The sequence below is a fragment of the Esox lucius genome, chromosome 20, assembly GCF_011004845.1.
Source record: "Esox lucius isolate fEsoLuc1 chromosome 20, fEsoLuc1.pri, whole genome shotgun sequence".
NCBI classification, from domain to species: domain Eukaryota; kingdom Metazoa; phylum Chordata; class Actinopteri; order Esociformes; family Esocidae; genus Esox; species Esox lucius.
This window is the reverse complement of record NC_047588.1, coordinates 14839963-14862451: the sequence shown is the minus strand read 5'-3', so window position 1 is coordinate 14862451 and position 22489 is coordinate 14839963. Positions and strand designations below refer to the sequence as shown.

The 22489-nt window shown below is 40.7% G+C and overlaps 1 protein-coding gene and 1 long non-coding RNA gene across 2 annotated transcripts in view; one reads left to right on the top strand and one right to left on the bottom strand.

Moving 5' to 3' along the window:
* Positions 1-313: 313 nt before the first annotated feature.
* Positions 314-3722, bottom strand: LOC109614806. The gene is made up of 2 exons (XR_002195742.2): positions 3381-3722; positions 314-491 (listed from the first exon to the last, which is right to left on the bottom strand). It is a non-coding gene; the product is annotated as an uncharacterized LOC109614806 (long non-coding RNA).
* Positions 2343-22489, top strand: part of mef2d (myocyte enhancer factor 2d) — a 76602-nt gene continuing 56455 nt past the window's right edge. The window contains exon 1 of the mRNA XM_034289012.1: positions 2343-2531. The gene's annotated coding sequence lies outside the window, so the exon portion shown is untranslated. The remainder of the gene's footprint in view (positions 2532-22489) is intronic.

Sequence of the window (22489 nt, the reverse complement as noted above, 5' to 3'; positions counted from 1 at the left end):
AAGACTACTGTTGCTTGATTACCCCTAATTCTCGGTCTTTCTCTTTCTGTACTCATTGAAGAATCTCAGTCAAATGGAAATAATGAAAAGTAAAGGAGAGCACTCTAAAGTGACAGAAATTAGGAGAATGTAGTAAGAGGCAAACTGAGAGAAGCAATTAAAATAGGCCACTCAAATTAAAAAAGACAATAATTTAAAAGCTTATTTTGTAGGAAATTGTTTTTGTGTTGAAAATTATTTTAATATTTATATTTCATTGATGGAGATTCTGATAATGGCAGGCAACTTTACACAAAGATGGAAAGAGGTCTCATTCGGGTAACAGAGACTTTATTTCCTCTGTTCCAGCAGGGGCAGGTATTAAAGTAGTTCATTTTGATCTATTTAAAGTCATCCTTCCTGATGACCCGGTTGGCGTTTCTGGATTTTCTTCCAGTTATGTCCACTAAGCATCTCCATGGTACCACTTGTTCCAGCATGGGCAGCAGCAACTAAACAACAAAACAAATATTATTACAGATTTTCTGCACAAAACCTTCAAATCCTTCAAACCATGTCATAAAATCATCAAGGGAATGTCTGACCTGTGGCTGATCATGTGATACTTCACTGCTGCAGCTCTATGCAAACAACTTCACTGTATATAGCAATTAATCTGAGCAGCTAGTGTTTATTTTGGGGAGAAAATGCTGTATACCATTGAAGTAAACACAGAGATACTTGAATACAATGAAAAGCAACACACACTTTGTGTTAAACAAGTTTGCATTTTGTGTGGCCTCCCTTAGAATACAAAACAGAAGCAATGTGCTTTGTTGTGTAGACCGGGGTAAATACATTAAAGCAGGCTTTGCATCAACCCTTTTGACTGCTTCTTGTCCTATGTCATGTCAATCTCCAATTATCAAACATTACTTCCATTGGGGGACCCGACGTGGCCCATCTAATACTATTTGGGATCCATCTCCAGACTTTAGCTCCAAGTAAGTCTTAGTGTTTAGGGTCAATATACGGCTAACATATAACGATTTTGTCAATCAACCAAATATTTATTGAAATACTTCTCATGGTCAAAGCATGTACTTTGGGGCCAGATGACTCTGATCGATGATAAGCAATCAGTACACTGGATTTCATTTTGACGCTAGGATGTGACCAGTAAGTACTGTTTATCGAATGCATACAGCTTTTATGTTCTTATGCTGCATTTTCTGGATCCAGGTTTTTATTGCATACACTTTATTTGCATATAATGCTTTTACAAGCAACGAAACACATAGTCCCCAGATAGATATAGTTCTAAACAGGTCTTTTGCACAGTAATGAGGTCATTTTCGAATTGATAACAACATCTAAATCACGTCTCACGTACAACCAATTACTATCTCGGAGATGTCAAGTTCATAATTCCGACTAGGACATGAACTAGGCACAAAACAAGCTACAAATAACGTATGCATATTTCATTTAGTGCGGAATTAATACAAATTTGAGTTCATATTGAGGAAGTGGCCTATGGGTATTACAGATTAATTTGAGCAAATGGACAGTAAAGCGTGCCATGCATGCAATACACTGGGTAGGCTGTCGCGTATTTTCATTTCTGTCCAGACCAGCGTCACCCTTTCCTCTTTGTAAAAACAATGTTCTTCCGCAGCCATTACATAAAGTAGCCATCATGTTCGTAACGTTGATTTGTGCTTTCGATTGAAAGCTATAGCCTACCCTCAGTCTTTCAGAAACCTAGGCACTTCAAGTCTAGGTTTATTAACATCAAGCGTGAGAACATAAATTGGAATTAGGCAATATCTATCTGACTGGACTTACTAGAGCACTATTTGTAGCCTAGGCTAAGTACCATACCCCTATGGAACGTATTATGCATACAGTCCAATAACCGCTAAATAATACAACTAATCGCAAGTGTATTGGCGGGAAACACACGTAAACATGATGAAGTGATTGATCAGTGTATCCAATATACGTAAAGAGGTGATAGACGAAATATAGGTTTGCTATTACACGACCAACAACACGTAACAATTTAAATGCGAAAGTACGCTAGACAGTTTCAGTGGTCGTGCTTGAATTCTAAAATTATAACAACTGATAGCGGGTACACAAAATAGTCTAAATATCCGACTCTTAAAAACACAAGACGCGGAGGGATACTTATATATAAGATCCTTCCTACTTCAATGTTCACCTTTCACCAACTTCACGTTGACGTCAATATCCTCCGACGTCTCCATTGATTGGTTAAACTAAATGAATATCTTGTGTCTATTGGTCCGGGAAATGTCAATCAAGAAGCAATGCCAATCCAGATAGATTGGGAAGCAACTACATTGTATCATTTGACAGAACTAAATAGTTACCTTATGCATCAAGAGGAAATATTTTTTTAATTGATGCTGACGTTGGTCGACAGTCTGTCCACATAACATTTATTCTTCAATCAACATTTTATAAGTCGTATATATTTTGTAATCACTGGTTTCAGTAGACAGATGTGGATACAGTTCTACAGGGTAAGTCACTCTACATAAGCTCGCTATCCAGGTTAGCTACCCAAGCTAGTGAATAGATGTCCGGTTACATTTAGGTAACTGTTTAATTTTATCAACTAATATTTAACAAGACATTGCTTTGAATTAAAAATGTCTGATGTCATTGTATGGAGGGCAACTCCAACCATAATGGTTTTTGCTCTTAAGACAATTTGTCTCGTGCTTTATTTCTAGTGTCAAAGCTAGACTACATGATGGAGAGTTTGCTTGCTGGTTTCCAGTGTAACTTGTAAACATGGATTGCCAGATGTCGCCAAATCTTATGATGCTAGCGCAATAATCCCTGACAATATAGATGCAGGAATTGTGCGTTGTCTTCCTTGATGTGCGCAACAGCCGTGGTGACAGTTCAGCTGTCAGAACGAGTTAAGACAAATGTCACCGAGGTTTTGGCACGATTAGGCCTACTCTTTTCTACTCTTCAATAATGGTGAATTTATTTTACTTAAGTGAGTTGAATATATGGTTTACGGGAAACTTTCCATCTATAGTCTTTGGTTAACGTTGTTAAACACTCGCAAAAACGGGCAAGGGTGGCAGCATAGCCCGATACACAATAAAAAGGTTTCGGGAACCTTTGGTATGTCCATACAAGCCTTAACATTTTGCATGGATGGTAATTGTGAACAAAACACTGCAACATTTGAGGGCGCAAAAATGACCACTTTAGGCTGGATGCCAATTTACAGGGTTGCTTGTGCTCTTGGTAATTATTTTTCCGGAAAAAACATTTAAACAAACTAGTGATTTCAACGACAATCCGGAATGCATACTGGACGTGAAATTGTAGAAGGTGGGAAGTTGACTTACCCGACTAAACCTTGGATGTAGATTGTGTTGTAATAGGAGTTCTTACCCAATGTTTTTTTGGAGAGAGACAGTCTATTGTCAGTTTTTCCATTCCCCTAGCATGTTTTTACAGTAACATGGGAAGCTATGTGATTTGAATTAGTTCTCTGCCCAGCTGAGTTTACTCAACTCATTCTCTTTTGATCTCAAGTTGAGGAATGATCAATGGTAGCAGTATTTGTTTGCAAAAAAAATTAATAACCAACTGTCAATATTTCCCTCTAGTTATGTTGTCCCTGTACAACAGCAACCTTTCGTCAGGGTCCTGTGATTCATCTTTTAAATTAAAAAATGTCTATGAAACCATACCACTTTCTTTCAAATAGAATCCCAACCTGCACGCTTTGTCTCCATATACTTATCATCCAATCAATTCACAGAATCTGCTGAAAAGGTTGTGTTAACCAATCAAATTGTGTAGGTGGACAAGATGTATCAGCTGTTTCTGACTAAATGTAATTGCTAGTAAATCCTACTAACACTGATCGTTCCTCAACTTGAGATCAAATGAGAAAGTTTCATACTCAGCTTTGCCCTGCCTAAATCTCGTGTCCCTGTTGTTTTTGTGTTTTTCCACTCTCAACATGGACTGATGAGTGTTTCAGTCACAAAGGCAATTTTAATGCACATTGTGATTCCCAACAGGGTGTCACATGGGGGAGATGTGATCCTCACGGATGAAGTCCAGATATGAGTGCTGTCTGGCCTTACAAAGCCTCAGAGCAGTCAGACAGAGTAGAAGATCACAGGATAATAAGCTATCCCTATCAGGACATGCCCATGAGAACTACTTAAAACTTAAACGGAACACAATCAGGAAAAAAAGAAAATCCTACAACACACTTTTCGTCCTAATGATAATATGTAACTATACATAAGGGCTAAGCTGTTTTCATTTAAGTAAGGGTTAAACCAGGACCCATGCCATGAACTGCGGACCATCGCGAAAGAGCTCTACTGTCTTTGACATTGGCAAGATGTCAAGGCTAATGGGAGGCTTACACCACTCCACTCATAACCCCCCCCCCCCCCACCACCACCACCACCCACCCACCTTATTTAATCATGTCTCTCTGGGAGATACGAGCCTCTTGAGTCTCCTGTGATGACCTCAATTTTGACATCATTAGACGCTCCTGCCTTCATCCTTATATGTGCCACAGGACATGGTAGGATGTCATTACATAGTTGAAAGTGTCATGGTATTGCTATTGGAATGGAATATTTGCTCTCTCTCTCTCTTTCTCTGTCCACACGCACACGCACACGCACGCACACACACACACACACACACACACACACACACACACACACACACACACAAACTATTACCAAATTGGCAGATTGAGTGTAAGTACACAACTTTCTCCTCATAGACTAAAAGGCTTTAGTGACAGACCGATCACAGACTCAGCAAAGTAATAGCCTTTAGTGTGACTCAAAAGCATGGCCTTGTGTAAAGGCACATCCAACCAAGAAACAAACCAAACAATCCGACTAAAGTTTTATCAAACTTTACATTCACGTCTTTTATAACCAGTTAAAATATAAGAAATGCTTTTGGCACCACTATAACAGCCATGCCACCCGGTTTAGTGAGGACTGATGTTGCTCCAGTCAGAACGGATGACTCCTTGTTAACAGCATTCTTGGAGGAGTAATAGTCGTAGTATTCAGTCATCCTGCTGCTTCCTGCTGATCTGTACATAGACGGTCAGCTGTGGTGCTTTTTAGACATCTCACGTGCAGCAGTCCCTATGAGATGTCTGAATGGTCTCATTAGCTGTCTGTGTGGGTGTAAATACAATTCCTGTATTTTGTGTGAACGTAAAATATTTCTAGTGGAGTGCTGCATGAGCATCTGGGAGCAGGCACAGAGAGCCAGGGCACGTAAAGGAGGGGATGCAAGGCACTGGGGACCTAGCTGTGTGTGGGTGTGACTAAGTGACCGGCACAACTCTAAATACGTAGGATACCTGCTGCTGAGCATTCCTCTGGTCAAGGTCTTTTCTCCTCTGATAGTGGAACTCAAGTCTTCATTTCACAGTCTATAGTGTCATTTCAATTAAGCACTTATCTCATGGTGAATCAATACTGTACTGTGCAGTAGTTAGCTGACTAAAATATTGATTTAATCACTGCCCTATCTTAGGCTGAAGATGTACTAGACAGATCATGTTATAGCGTATGTCTATTTGACCTCCTATGTCCTGTCTTCCAGCTGACCTAATGCTTTGTCTGCCTTTTGTGAAGGAAAACCTCTTGTCTTTGCTTTAGTGGGGGCTTATAATTATTGCCTCTGCTTATTGCTAAGCTATGAATTAATTTGTTCTACCTTTAACAAACCAACAGCTTTGGAAGGAATGCAAACATTTTAGTTAGAATATCATGTACCGTGCTCTTGCTGGGTTGTTTTTTTTGTCCTCTTTTGTGTGTTTTATTCCAGGGCGGTTTTTCCCACTGCTTTTCCCACACAGAGTGGGGGAGAACAGGAAGAACTCTGCTGAACAGCAGGCCCCTGCCTTCTGCCATGATGGCTGTGATTCAATCATCACAGGGCCTCACGTTACCCCAGCACACTGTAACCAAACCAAATGTCGCCCTGTCTTAATGGAGCCACAATGCTTTTCACTGTGGCAAAGACCGACACTCGCTTAATGTGGGAAGTACCACTGGCACACCTAACCTCTCTGTACCCTTCATTTTGATGTAATTTAAAAATGTCTTCATCCTGAAGACCCCCATACAGGCCAAATGCCTACATGGTATGATCCTAGAAGCAGTCTTGGTGAGCGTTGTCTACTCACCTTCCTTCTTTTGTTGCAGTTTTTTAACATGGATTTCCCTGGCCACAGCCCAAGATTAAAGTCCAGTGAGCTTTGCTTCTCTTCCCCTATAGGGCAGAAACCTCGTTACTTTCCCATGACTAATTTCTCTCCAGCAAGCTCTTAAATGAGCAATGTTCTGCAGCTGATCAAGGGGTTAAACATCAATTAAGGTAATGAGCCTCTGCTCATTACCTTAAGGCACAGCGGACACTGGAAGACCTCCAGTCCAGAGGGAGGCGCACTAGGCCCTGGAGTTCATGAAGGAAGGAGGGTGATGGAGTGGGCCAGTGGAGGGCTTAGGGATGAAGGAATAGCTGGAGCCACCAGGATAGAAATCCATCCTAAATCCTCTTCATGACAGAGAATCCAAATTGAGTGTTTCAACAGAGTACACTGTACTCCTTCCCTGCCCGATAAGGGACTTTCATCAATGATACACCTGTGTATCGTATCGCAGAGTAAGTTTGCTATTTGACGACCACCCCCCCCCCCATTTTATTTGACTGAGACAGCTGCTCGATTTCTAACAGAGGTTAAGGCCTTCAACCTGAGCATGTAGAACATATCACCAGTCCATAACTTGAGTACGGGGACAGAATTTAGCAAACAGCTTCAATGCAACAGAAAGTAATCTCATGACTCATCACATTAATTTGATATGAACTGTAAAAATTAGGACTGACTAGTGTCATCATGAAAAATGAATCCCCTGTAACGAGCTGGTGGCTTTCGTGCGACCACTGGTGTCTTCTTACAAGTGGCAGCTGCTCGCCTCTTCAAGAGGAATTTGGGTTCCAAATCTCTTGTTAGAATTCATCTGTACAGTACACCAAGGACCGGCGATAGCACACTGGCTGACCATTAAACCACCAACACATTTTGTAGGTATGGGGTTCATTTTTCTTCTCATGCTTTCTCATTTCATTGCCAAACCCACCACACGTGTGCATGGCAAACTGCTAGTTTTTTCACCTCTCAGTGTGGTAGAGTGTTTTTTTTTTTCTTTTCTGTTGATCTGCTGGTTATCAAAGCATATCTGTGATTCTGCATATATTTTCTAATTGTTCAACATCTATAAATTGTCATCAGAGCCATTAATAAGCCAACTGCAATGCTAAAATAACATGCTTCATCTCTCAGGTATGAAAGGGTTACTTGATCCTCATTGAGGTGACCGCATTATTTGGCAAGTTAACATTTCATGTCAGCTGATCTTGTGACAGCTGAATTCACTGAAATGACCCATCTCAATAGGTCTTCAACAGTTGGTTTATCATCAGATGGCGCTGCTTTGTTCACTCAGCGTTTCCAGTATGTATCTGGTTATTGGTTATAGTAATCATTCCAAGAAGACCTGTTAACTACAGCATAGGAGAAACAAATGAATGGTAAATCCTTACACAATGTTTTTAAAATTTTCTAAAAATATGATACTCACTACATTTATTCAATCTGCCTCCAAAAGAAATTGTTTGAAATATCCAGCTTTGGTGCTGAAATCTGTGTAGTTGACCTCCTTTTGGCTAGTAGGTAGAAACAGAAAAATAAAAGCAACATTTGTCTTTATCTGGGATTATGGAATCTTTAGGAGCATATTAGAACTCCATAATTCTGTTTCGTGCTGGTGTCCATATCATAATTTTCACTCTCCTTCCTGTTTCGGTCTGTTGTTGGTCCGTAGTTTTATCCAGATTAAGTAGAATTTCCCTCTTTTTAACATATTATTTTTGAACGTAAAGGATAGTCTTACATAATGCTAGCCAAATTGTTTTTCTTTTTTGTTGGTAGGGGTAGGATCAAGACAACCTATGTAGGCTAAATGTCACATCACCATATGCAGTTTAGCACAAATGGAGATATTTAGAGGAACAAGCTTTCTTCTGCCAATGCTGAGTCATCATGGTGATGGTTTTGTTCCTCTTTCCTCACTGCTGCTCATTAACATGGTTTATAATGAACCTGAACCTTGGGGTTCATCTTTAGTCCAAGGGGGAGGACATTGTTATCAATTGCAAGTGAATTGTATCTATAGGATTGGATCTTTGGGTAAACTTAACACCTGGAATATGCAGCTGAGTCCTCCAACAGAACTCCATGTGAAATGGAAGGTCTGACATTCTTGAGTATGGTCACATGAACACAATATTGTGACTATTGAAGATTGTCACATTCCTTTATTACTTCAGTTAACATGTTGACATTAAAGTCCTGCACAGGTCAGTTTTTTGGAGCCATACCCAGACTGTGTTGGATACAGAAATATTTTTCTCTGTAACCTGACCCACCCCTATGTACAGTATGTTCATGCAATAGTCATCTTCCTGCTAGTAAATAACAGAGTGTGCCTACCTGATTTTCAATTAGTGTTGCTAGCTACAATATATGTGATTCTCACATGGGGTAAGGTACAGTTCCTGCTCTACTTTAATGTCTTACAATGTTTTTATTTAACCAGATTAGTGATCTTATTTTACAAAATAAGAATTCTCTCACAAGAACAACTGTTATTATTATTGGAAGCCGATTTGATACTGATTTTGGAAATGCAATCATGTCCAAACGTATAACCAAAAGATTCTTGAATTAAAAAGGAAATTTGAGGAGAAATAGTTAATTATTCATTAATAAATACACATTTGTTATATATTTTTAAGTGCAAATGTCCCAATACTTTTTGGCATGACTGTATAATTGATATATTGATACAATATTGTATTATCACAATTCTTTGGCCTGTAAAACAATATGGAATTCATATTGAACAATATGGAATTCAGTTTAATATTGAATAGTGATGGTGCACGTAAACAAACTCACTGTCACCAGTTCAAAAGTGGCTGTAAAAAAAAGTAGTAAAAGCGAGGATCCTTACACAGCTGTTGAGAAACATGGTGATCGCCACTTTGAGACTGAAAGGGGAAATGAGGGAGCTGGACCAAGAGCCAGCTATGTCCCCGTGTTGACAGGGTTACTGTGGCGTGAGACCAGGGGCCGGCCATCGTTTCGGCACAGCTGAAACGGCAAGCGCCGGGAGCAGAAGCTGAAACACTACACCAGATCCTCTCTTCCACTCCCCGGTCCTTCTCTACTCACCGGATCCTCTCTTCCACTCCCCGGTCCTTCTCTACTCACCGGATCCTCTCTTCCACTCCCCGGTCCTTCTCTACTCACCGGATCCTCTCTTCCACTCCCCGGTCCTTCTCTACTCACCGGATCCTCTCTTCCACTCCCCGGTCCTTCTCTACTCACCGGATCCTCTCTTCCACTCCCCGGTCCTTCTCTACTCACCGGATCCTCTCTTCCACTCCCCGGTCCTTCTCTACTCACCGGATCCTCTCTTCCACTCCCCGGTCCTTCTCTACTCACCGGATCCTCTCTTCCACTCCCCGGTCCTTCTCTACTCACCGGATCCTCTCTTCCACTCCCCGGTCCTTCTCTCTCTGTCTTTTTCTTTGATCTCAAGTCTTGCCATTTCATGTGCCTCGTCTTTAACCACCTTTTCCAAACTGGCCTACCGTCTTACTCCTCCCATGACCCATCACTGATGTTTGGCATATACTTGTGCTGTACTGTAATGTTGTGCGCTCAGCGTAAGCCTTTCATCCTTGACGTGTGGTACTGGTACGTGGTTACACACTGTGCTTGACTTGGAACAGAGCTTTACTGTGTGTCGGCTCAAATTTTTGGGGTACTGCGTTCTGTTAAGAAAAACCAAGTACCCTCTCCGGCCTGGATTCACTCATTGTGCAAATATTTTGGTCAGTGCCTAATTAAGAAGGGATCTGCTCTGGCAAAAAACAGAGTAGGCACTCATATGGTGATTATGCTTTGTTCAGGTTGCTTCCCTCGCTTCTCTGGACAGTTCAACAATTACTTAAAGCGATTTCTGAACATAGACAAGTCTTAGATATTCATTGTTATTTCTGAGTAATAGTTGTAGGACTCAATACTTAACTTTTGAAATTCTTGACACTGACCATGCCAAACACTTATCAATGGCATTTTAGTTTTTATTGTCCATTATGGAAAGTAGGCAAAACTAGAAACATGTAATGGATTTGGAGTACTGTTATGTGGGCCCTTGGAAACGCCATTTAGACTCAACATGTTCAGAAACATTAATATTGACCACATAGTGGCGCTATAATGGTTATATGTTCATATGGGGTGGCAGGGTAGCCTAGCGGTCAAGAGCATTGTGTAAGTAAACAAAATGGCGCTGGTTCTAATCCCAGAGGCGACAAGGTGAAAACCCCTGTTGTTCTGTCCTTGAGCAAGACAGTTAACCCTAATGGCTCTTCTATCATTGCTGCAAATAAGAATCTACTCTTGGAATACTTGCCTGCCAAAATAACTGTAGAATAACACATTTATGTCTCTCGATCTGTTTGAGTAATTAAATTTGGAACAAATGCCCAGGGATATTAGTTTAGTTAACCCACATGAGATCTCAGACACCACTAGCCTGCTTTTTGATTGAAGGTTAAATTATGCATCATGCCATTGACATCTGGCATTTCCAAAATGACTCTGATTGTCCCAAGGGGGTGCTATAGTAAACCACTGGAATTCTCGAGTCACACGCAATATCGTAAATGTAAGTTCCTGTCACATGATTACCTCACTGAAATTGCTATGTTCCTCCCAAAAAAATTCACCTGGAGTAAAAGTGACCTCACCTTATCTCTGACTTATAACCATGAATCACAATCCCTAAGAAAATTAATTTCAGGAATCTGACAGGTCATTGGCGGAGGGATGCACTGCTCAATTGGTTTTAACAGCATAGAATCAGTCGGTATTTTCTTAGCCAATGAACTGTTTAGAAAGAGATTCAGTTTGTGTAATTGGATTGGCTAAAACAGAGCGCTGAATCATTTGTCTTGTTAACAGTGAATAATCAAAAGTCTCTGTAGCATAATGTCAATAATTAATAGTAATAATGGTCCAACTTGGAAACAGACAGCTCCTGCACCTCTTTTATCCCAAGTTCAGCGTTGGTTGCGTGGCTCTGTTACTGTAATGGAGCAATCTATTCAGGACTCATTGAGTTAGCCCTGCGCTTCATGAAGAATGCATTACGTTTTGTTGGGAGGGAAGATGGCTGACTTGATTCTTCGGTTGTGAAGCAGCCATTACCCAGTGCTGGGAGTGGTTCCAATGAGAGGAAGAACCCGGAGAAATCCCCTGTCCGCCCTTCCAATGTGACACACTTCCCAGTGTGTGTGAGCTGTGTGTGTGTGAGCTGTGTGTGTGTGAGCTGTGTGTGTGTGTGTGTGTGTGTGTGTGAGGTGTGTGTGTGTGTGTGAGCTGAGTGTGTGTGAGCTGAGTGTGTGTGATGTGTGTGTGTGTGTGTGAGTTGAGTGTGTGTGAGTTGAGTGTGTGTGAGCTGAGTGTGTGTGAGCTGAGTGTGTGGCAGTGGGTGGGGGAAAATCACTTGGGTACGCATTTGTACGGCCAACACTAGAGGACAACAATCACACGCACTCAGTAAATTCCTTCACACGTTTGAGTCATCTCAAAACTGCAAGTTGAAAAGCGAAGACCTGCCTCCACTATTCCAGCACCATTTTAAAACAAATGATTTTTTAAACCTGCAGTGACAACTGTAGCAAAAAATAAGCAATTTGGTCCACTAAACGGACTGTACTAACTTCATACATCGTGGGAGTGTGTGTGTGTGTGTTATGAGCAATTATAAACACTTTTTGGAAACACTTATACTCTCTCCTGGTATAAGGCCAACACCATTCTCCTCTTCATGTTGGCAACGTGCTAAAAAGCCTTAACATCATGCAACAGACAGTACACAGTCCTTGGCCATTACTGAGAATGAGCTCTGAAGACATCCATGGCTATTTACGAAAGGGCAACTTTTAGCTAGCCACCAATGCAAAACAACATAACAGGAGTTATATTCTTTTTTTTCTGTCAATTTACATTTTCAATTGCGTTAGATTGATCTTAACGGGCTTCCCTACTGGCAGTTGAGTTCAGGTCAAAACTGATTGGCACATTATTTTTTAATGAAGAGATGCCAGACGGGACTTGGAGTCAGCCATTCAAGAGGTTTGGTGATTGTTTCTGTTTGTTGCCAGACAGCATGACTTACATGGCCCACAGATTTTGAGACAGAGGGCCACTGGATGATCTCTTCTGCGGTGGAGATTCATACACTTTAATGGAAGAAAACAGAAACAAAATGAGCAATTCATTCTTAGTTATGTTTTTACAGGTGACCTTTTGGGAGAAGTCTGGCTCCCTTGGCTTCCAGGAATACATGCCAATGATGTGTGAATGTGTGTTTATGGTTTCAGGCATGTGCATATTCATACATACGTTTTGGTATGCCTGCTTTTGGATTTGTGTGTGTGTGTGTGTGTGTGTGCGTGCGTGCGTGCGTGTGTGTGCACACACTCACGCATGCGGGACATTCTGGTACTGATCCCCAGCAGTAATCTGAGTTGTGTGGACAACCACTGGGAAGGGCAGTCTGATGTCAACATGGAGCAAGTGTTAGAATGGCACTTTGAACCACTGAACCACTGAAATACCACTGAACCACTGAAATCCCACAGGAAGTCTACAGGAAGTCTACAGGAAGTCTACAGGAAGTCTACAGGGGTTCCGATAATACCAATGCAGGTGGTCGTTTGGTTTGTTTCGGGGAAAGTACACGGACATCGACTGTGAGAAAAGTCTTTTTAACCAACACTCTCCCTGTGTCTCTCCAGGCATTAGATAACATCTCATTTCATGGTGTTTGCTGACTGACTCGCCCTCACCTCTCTCCCCCAGTCTCCAATACTCTTCATCCCACACACACTCATATGTGCGCACACAGAGACATCCACCCACTCTCTCACTCTTTCTCTCTCTCTCACTCTTACTCACACACACACACACACACACACACACACACACAGTGTGTAGACGACTCAGCTTGGCCTCGACAGTCCAAGTGAGTCTAAACCAATTCTTTCTTCCTCTAGAGGATTCTGGAAGTTGTTTATATTATTGAAATGGTTATCACATTACAGCTAAAAGCCAACAGATTAACAGAGTATTTTCTTCAGGAAGAAAGAATTTGAGAGAACGATGGAGAGGAAGAAAAATGGTGGGAGAGATGTGAAAATATCCAGCCAGGATAGAGAAAGAGTGGAGGGATTGAGGGTGAGAAAATAAGCGAGAAGTGGGGAAAAGTTTTGGGCTTTAATTTGCACACACAGCAATAATGCCTAAATCCTCAGTTCTTTTTTACACCCCATGGATGGTTTAACTATCCAATCCAATGAAGTGCTGTGCTTTCAAATCCCCTCTCTTCCAGAGCTTTACCCTTTTACAAACAGTAAACTTGTCCTAAATATCAAGACAGCATTCCCTCTGATCTGAAAGCAAAAGTGTAATGATAAACGATACATAAAATCACAGAAACTATTCCGACTTCACAACTTTTGCAATTATTCATTTCCTTTGTAGTCATCCTGGTTGATTACGTTGTTGAAAGCTAGGCTTTGCTGAATTGGAAGTCTGGGGAAGGTTATAGTAATAAAATGGGAACCTGCTGTAAATCAGTGGCACCTTTGCAAATCAACGTTTCAAATAATCTTTTGGGGGGCGGAGCTCCAACAGACAAGATTATTGTAGTAGGTGCAACCGTGTATGTGGATGCCTGTAAAATTGGAGATTGAAAGTTGCTCATATTATGTGCCAAGTATTTCCATAGAACACATTTCTGGCAAAACAGGCTTGTGTGTTGTGAGACCGCAATCAATTTAAAGCATTTTGGCTAACAAAGACTTATCCATACCTCCAATGGACAGGGGATTTTGGGGGTATGGATGCTCACAGTGACCTGTGTAGTAATACGACTTATCAGTAAGAGAAGCAGAAAATGAGCTTACTTTGCATGGGCAGCATATAGACTTCACTACAGTGCACCTGTTGCTGCAGTCACATATAGAGACACTGAGCCCTTCTAAGATGCTGTCTGGGCATACAAATCTCTTTTTAAGCACTGGAGTAGAGAAGGGGGAGAAGGAGAGGTCAACTGAGTTGGATGTGTGGCTACTGGTAAAGCTAGGTATTTTACGGAGGACATGTCCTGTGGAGTGTTGCTGTGGCAGAATTATAGGACTGTGTTTCTCAAGGATTCCTATTCAGCTGTGCTGGTGAACTTAGTGCGGGGGTCGTTGTTAATGGTGCTGTGTCTGACTGAATATTGTATAGGCTGTCCTCTTGACTTTCAGGACAACATTTAGCAGATTTAGTCATTTTGGAAATTTTTACCATGGGTGGAGAGAATATTTTGATATCTTTTGATTTGTTAAATGGTCACTATTTCTTGTCTTCAATTACAAAGTCATAGGTATGTAGGTCTTGCTTTTTAACTGTGCAATGATCTGAATTTAGTTGGATTGTCAGAGAGTGCAGAGTTAAGTTTTGTATTCTGAATTAGCCTAGCATTAGCTAGATAGCATAATTAGCTTCTCTATGTCGGAGACTTGTCAAGACCTCTATTGTATATTTGAAGAGATGATGAATCTCTCCCGTTCCCTAGACCCTTCATCATTCAGATACACACCATGTGGCACCTTCCCTACTTGCTGCGGATATGCTTTTCCTTCTTTGCAGTTTCAGCAAATTAAAAAGACAGCTGAATGTTATATTTTCTCCTACTAACTTTAAGGCATTGTTGCATTAGGTATTTCTTAATTTGGGACAGTGAAATCGTTTGATTAAAATGTGTTTTGGTTGGAGTTTGTTTTTTTTATAAGGGAAATCTCCCGGAAAATACTGTTTGGGGTGTTTTCTCAGTATCCCTAAATAATAATGAATGATTGGAGGTGTTTCCGACATAATTATACAACACAAGAGTATTTTTATTTTTATTTTGTGCTGAGAAAGAGTGACATCATTGGTAAATGATGAAGAATTCTGTTTTTGTGGCATTTATTATGGCGTTTGTGTGATGCCAATTGTTGAGCGTTGGAGGCAGCTTATCTTAGAGTAATGAATGTTTAGTTATTTGGAAACAGCTCTGATGGAAATTCCTGCTGTCATCATGGCCAATTGTATGCCACCCCCCCTTTCTCATACTTGAGCAGCTCTGCTGAATAGTGTTGTGTAACCAAACCGCACATTTTCCAAGTGGCCTTTTATTGTCCCTGCAAATGGTACACTCCTATTATGATCATGCTGTTAAGTCAGCATCTTATTTTTCCACTCCTGTCAGGTGTATGGATTATCTTGGAAAATAACTTTCAGTAATAGGGATTTAAAATACTTTTTGTCTTTCTAATATATTTTATTTCATGAAATAATTCATTAACAGTTTTCTTTAGGTTACAGAGGAGTGCAATCCAGAGTGTTCAAAGCCATATGCGTTTTGGTGGAAGTCCATTAATTCCAGAGGAGTGCAATCTGCACCACTGCCAGTCATCTGCCAGTCTAAGTTACAGAGCTTGTGGTGTGTAGCACGCGTTGGATTTTTGCGGTGTCAGAAACAGAAGTAGATCGACCACCATTGAAGCTACTAGTGTGCACATTTTTACAGCGCAATACCTTTAATTGGAAATTAAAACATTTGAATTGAATGCTTATTTGATTTATAATTAACCTCTGACAAATGATGAAATTAAATAATCAATATTTGAAACGGACATTTTTGCAGGATGTTCAGGGCTTTATGAAAACGTCAGGGACATTTACTCCTGGAGAGAATCTAGGGGTTTGACTCGGCCCTTCCATAACCCTCCATTTCATTTCAGCAATTCTTTTGTAGCTTGGCCTTTGTGTTTTTATAATTTTCTTGTTGCAAGATACCTTTTCGATTTAGCTACAGCTTTTTGACAGACTGCTTCACATTCTCGTCAAGAATTCAGTGCCTCCATGCTTTACGGTGGGTATGAGATTTTTCCATTCAAAGGCTGTGTTTTGTTTTTCCAAACCTCACATTTGGTGTTGTAGCCAAATATCACCACCTTTCACTCATCTGTCTCAAGCACATTGTTTCAGCAGGTTAGGTCTTCACCCAGGTGTTGTCTTGGAAATGTCAATCATGTCTGGATAATATTTTTTGAATGCAGAACTTCTTTCCTTCCTGACCTCCCATGTAGCCAAATTTGTGTAGTCTTTTTCTGACAGTTGACGCATGTACTGTACAACATTGACTGTGGCAAGAGAGACCTGTCGATCCTTTGATGTTTCCCTGGGCTTCTTAGAGACTTCTATTAGGATTGTCCAGTCAGTTATTGGGCTGAATTTGGTTTGATGACCTGTCCTATGTAGATTACCAGTGTTCTGGTCTTTTCTGCATTTGTAGATGATTAGTTGTACTGTTGAATGATGTACTTCAAATTGCTGGTAAATGGCTTTGTAACCCCTCCCAGACTCCTGGGCATAAATAATCTTTCTCCTAGTGTCTTGGGTAGGTCATTTGATCTTGACATGTGTTACCACACACCCATATGGATAAGACCAAACCAAGCCAAGTTCATAAACTTCATGGCTGGTCTCTTCCAAGATACTCACTGTATTGATTTTGTAGACATATGCACCTGTGCACCATCTTTCTAATTGTTGACATTTTATTTGATTGTGAAGCTAGGGGTGTACTAAGAGTGCACCAACCGGTTACAGTTTGCTTAAAAGTACTTTGAGTTTTAGAAGAGTTCTTAGGGAGAGATCAGATGATGACAGAAAAAGAAAGTGTCAGTAAAAAAAATCTTTGTTACATTTTTCAGCCAAGTTTCAGCCAATATAACTGAAAATACAATATTTTAACCCCATTATTATTGTATAATTTCAAATCCAAAGTTCTAGAATACAGGGATTGAAAACAAATGATCTGAAGTTTATGGGAGTTCTCTGTATCTATCTCCATTATCTTTTTTTACATACTTTGTATCTGGTTTTTGTTATTTAAACTTGAAATGTTTATCTTTTTTGCTCTGCCAGTGTTTTTAAAGACAGCCAACCACTGCTAAATAAATACAGGGGAAACACTGATAAATATGTGGACTTTATCAAGCTGTAAAAGAAGAGGATTTATAAATGGTCTGTAACAAGGATCCCTCCTGCCCCACCTGTAGCCTATCAGCTGTTATAAGCCTGTTAAAACGTCAGCTGTTTCTGAGGAGAATGTGTATGTGCGTGAGAGAGGGAGAGAGATGGGGATGAGGAAGTGAGGAGGGGGGGTGCGTGTGTGTGCGTGTGTGCGTGTGTGCATGTGTGTGTGCGTGTGTGTGTTTGGGCCTCGCCGCCTCACTGCACATCAAACGGCTCGTTGCCTGTGGGGATTTGTTTGTGCACAACACAGCGCCTCGTCTGCACTGTGCGCCATGACAGTTGGGCCATGCCACGCCGTGCTATACCCCCCCCCCCCTGTCTTATTTCCCCTAAGGGCGGCTGCCTTCATCTTACATTTCTAAATAATAATTTCTCTAAAGTTTGATATTATTTCAAAGTTTAATCTTTGTGTATTTTATAATTTCTTAGTTATTGTTAAGTTTTATATGTATGTTACATTTCTTTTTATAATACAGAATAATATATTATTATTTTTATATTTTTATAATATATTAAAATGTAAATTTCTTTAGCTTTAGAATTTAGGCCCGGTTTTTAAGCTTTTAAAAAAAATACAGGGTGGGTATCATGTGTTGGCTAATGAAAGCCTACTAAAATGGGAATATTTTGACATGTTTTGAAATAATATTGAACTCAGCAGTTTATCTTTTCCAGTTTTGAAGATATTGAGGTTGTGCAAAATAGGTTAACTTTGAACACTTCTCCGAAAAGGTATTGCGTTCAGGTCCAAATATTGGTTAGATTGCTTTCTAACAAAATGTGATCAAATGGAACGGACCAAGGTTTAATGTGAAAGCACAGGTTTCCTCTTCTGTTGAATCTTATCTTCAATCTTAGACTAGGACAATACATTCCCCTGAATGTAATGGCTAGAAATAGCCATCAATGCGTTCTGCAATGGAATGTGGTCTCTAGCCTTTCTTGTTCCCTACATTTTTCTTTTCTTTCATACTGTAGATTAATACAAATTGGATGTTAACCAACCGTACCTCTCAGGAATTACATACGTATGGAAATATTTTGTAAACCATTGCTAATAAATGTAAATCAGTGCAATTTGCTATCAACACATCCCCAGTGCTATTGGTGCTTAATGATTCACTATTATTTTGGTTCTTTACATAATTTATTCAAAATGAAAAACACCTAGGTTACATTGAAGATTAGGAATCACCATAATGAGGTCAGGATTGGGTTATGTGAAGGTTAGGCATCATTGTAATGAGGTTAGGGCCAGGTTACAGTGAAGGTTAGGCATCACCATAATGAAGTTAGGTTCAGGATGAAGGTTAGGGGTATGGTTACATTGACAGAAAAACGTCGGTCCAAACAACACAATCCCACAACAAAAAATGTCTTTCCTCTTGCTGGAAATGAAATAGCAAAAACAGAAAAACACCTGTCTAAACAAAACAATTCCCAGAAAAAATGTGTTGCCTCTCAATGCAATCAAACCATGGGACTGAAATTCGGTTGTGGAAACGCCCACCCACCATCCCTGACCATAACACCCTAGCAAATAGCCACTCTATTTAACAATGAATACGTTCATAATTGATCCTAGTGGCTGGTAGGGCTGGGCGATATGGCCCAAAACTTACATCACAACATATTCTAGATTTTTTGTTTATATGATATAAATGATGATTACTTTCATATTTACTGATTTATTGCCCAGCCCAAGTGTCCTGCTTCTGGCAGTAAACAGTACTTCTCAAAAGTTGGCACTGAATGTAATCACACATAATTAAGGACCAGTAGCACTGGGATATGTTGATATTGAACACAATAGCACTGCTGATATGTTCTTGCTGAGCATAATCACATTTTCCATAATAGTTAGATATGCACATTTTGCCTTCAATGATGCGATGCACATTTTAGGCAGGTTTCATGATTCTACAGCTCACACGGATTCCATTATTTGTACGTACAGAAGAGTAGATCACAGACATTGGTTTTATTGAAATGTTCCTTCTTTTGAGAACATGAAAGCCACCCATGTTTGTGTGGCAGTCTCTGTGTACTGTGGCTGGCAGCAAGTGTGTGTGGAGGCAGGAGACCTTTGTGGTGGCAGCTGAACGAGGCACGGCTGAAGGGAACAGGTTGGCGCGTCTGTTAGTTCTCATCTCGCTCCTCTTGACCTTTAATCTTTAGCTGTGACAGCTCCCTGGTCTGGGAGATACCGCATTTCCCTGGATTGGGAAAGCAAGGAAAGGCTCATGGGGAGGGAAGCTAACATGAATCCATGTTGTTTTTGGATAATGGATGGTAGTCAGGTACAGATGTGAGTACATGGTGGAATGTTATTTGAAGTGGAGGACTTCATTGTTGTCTTCTAGATTTTTGTCTGCGTTGACAGTCTCAAAGTAATTTAGAAAAGACTCTAGAGACAACTCAATTATGACCATCACTTTGAAGCGATGGGGGAATATACTGGCTATTCTAGACCTGAAAATCCATCATGTTTGCTCTATTTTCCTCCTGTTAAGCTCCGCATCTAAGTTCCTAGTTACCAAGCAGTAGGCTTATATTTAAGCTCTGTATGGTCATATATACCCATACATATACAATACAGTTCCCAAAACCGTTGGGATGCTGCGTAAAATGCAAATAAAAACAGAACGCAATTATTTATCCCTATATTTAATTGAAAATAGTTCAAAGACAAAATATAAAATTGTTGAAACTGAGAAATGTAATTGTTTTGGGAAAAATACATGCCCATTTTGAATTTGATGCCAGAAAAACGTGTCACAAAAGTTGGGGCAGATGCATGTTTACCACTGTGTTGCATTACCTCTTCTTTTAACAATACTCTGTGTTTGGGAGCTGAGGAGACCAACTGCTATAGTTTTGAAAGTGGAATGTTGTCCCATTCTTCCTTGATATAGGATTGCAGCTGCTCAACCATTCTGGGTCTCCTGTATTTGTCATTTCGTAATTCTCCAAATGTTTTCAATTGGGGACAGGTCTGGACTGCAGGCAGGCCAGTTCAGAACCCGGACTCTAACTACGGAGCCATGCTGTTGTAATACGTGCAGAAAGTGGTTTGGCATTGTCTTGCTGAAATAAGCAAGGCCTTCCCTGAAAAAGACGTGGTCTGGATGGCAGCATATGTTGCTCCAAAACCTATATTGTTCAGCATTCATGGTGCCTTCACAGATGTGCAAATCACCCATGTCATGTGCACTAATGCCACCCCATACCATCACGGATGCTGGCTTTTGCATTGTGCACTGATAACAAACTGGACGGTCCCTATCCTCTTTTGCCCGGAGGATGCAGTGTCCATAATTCCCGAAAGTCAGACCACAGAACAGTTTTCTAATTCGCCTCAGTCCATCTTAAATGAGCTCAGGCCCAGAGAAGGCGGTGGTGGTTCTGGATGTAGTTTATGTATGGTCTCTTCTTTGAGTTTTAACTTGCATTTGTGGATGCAGCAACAAACTGTGTTCACAGACAGTGGTTTGCAGACATGTTCCTGAGCCCTTGCAGTGAGGTCCACTACAGAATCGTGTCTGTTTTTAATGTATTGCCGCCCGAGGGCCCGATGATCACAGCCATCCAATATTGGTTTTCACCCTTGTCCCTTGCGTACAGAGATTACTCCAGATTTTCTGAATTGGTCCCAATTTCCATCTGTAGATGTTCTATAGCTAGTAATACTCTCAACAAACTTTAAACTATTGGTTGATGAACAACTGCTTGCAAAGTTTTTGGGTTAGGTTTAGGATTATGTTTAGGGTAAGTGTTAAGGTTAGGGATAGAATAAAGGTTAAGGTTAGGGTCTAGATAAGGGTGAGGGTTAGTAGATAATTTGTTCAAATGTAACAGTAGTCGGTAGACAATCTGTAGAGCATCTACAGGTACACTAGTGTGACTCCTGAAATGATATTGTGTACTGTAGATGATGAGATCTACAAAATCTTGAATTGTGGCACTATTTGCACATGCAGTCTTTCACAGAGTACTGCACCAGGAGGAACCCAGGGCCCACTGCACCAGCGTTAAGTCTGACGATGGGTGTGAGGATTTTCTCCAGGTACCTAACAGCAGTCAGGGTACCATTGGCTAGCAGGTGGAGGTCTATGTGACCATCCAAGGATATGCGTCCCCAGACCATCACTGACCCACTGCCAAACCGGTTATGCTGGATGATGTTGCAGGTAACATAACATTCACCATGGCGTCTCCAGACTGTTTCATGTCTGTCACGTGCTCATTGTGAACCTGCTATTATCTGTGAAGAGAATGGGGCGCCAATGGCGGACCGGCCAATTCTGGTGTTCTCTGGCGAATGCCAATCAAGCTGCAGTCCCACTAGAGGATGTTGGGCCCTCATGCCACCCTCATGGAGTCTGTTTCTGACAGTTTGTTCGGATACGGAGAGAGCAATTGTTGGTGGCCACCACCAGCAAAACGATTTCCCTTTTTGGGCTTGGCTTGCAGTTGCCTCTCCCGTGCACCTGTTGTCACTTTCATTTAGGGATTCGCCGATACCACTTTATCTTTTTTTTTACGAGTACTTATTTGGGTACCGAAACCAAGTACTCAAAGCTGCACTAGTTAGGATTTTTTCAGTAAAAAAACTAAAGTTTTGTCCCCTAAACATGTTGTGGTTCTCTATGTTAACTTACTTAAGCTCTAACCATTTCTCAATGTGCTCCACTTTATAATATCCTTTACCTTATATAATGTATTATTTAAATGGTAATATGTTTAATTTATATTTTACCCGAAATATATTTTATATAAATATAAACAATACACACAACCCATGGCAGACTTTTATTTGGAAGGTAAAATACGAAGGTCATATTGCCGCTGCTGCATTAGAACATTGTTGCCTCCTTGACGCTAATCCGTTGTAGCTGTCGACTTGTGACAGTTAGCTTCTTACATTTGGTTGTCGCTCAGATTATGGCTACCTTTATTTCAATGTGACAGCCACTTACTGACCGTTCAATGCAAACGCGTGCATGCACAGACAGACAGTTACTTTTCTCTGACCTCACTAGCTAGTTTGATACTCTGTGCAGGACTGGACGTTGTTGCTCTGTTCTGATGCTTGTAGCATAGTAAACTGTGTGATTCATTGAATATTTTCATACTCCGCTCTTTCATTTATTTCTGTCCGCGGGCTGTCTC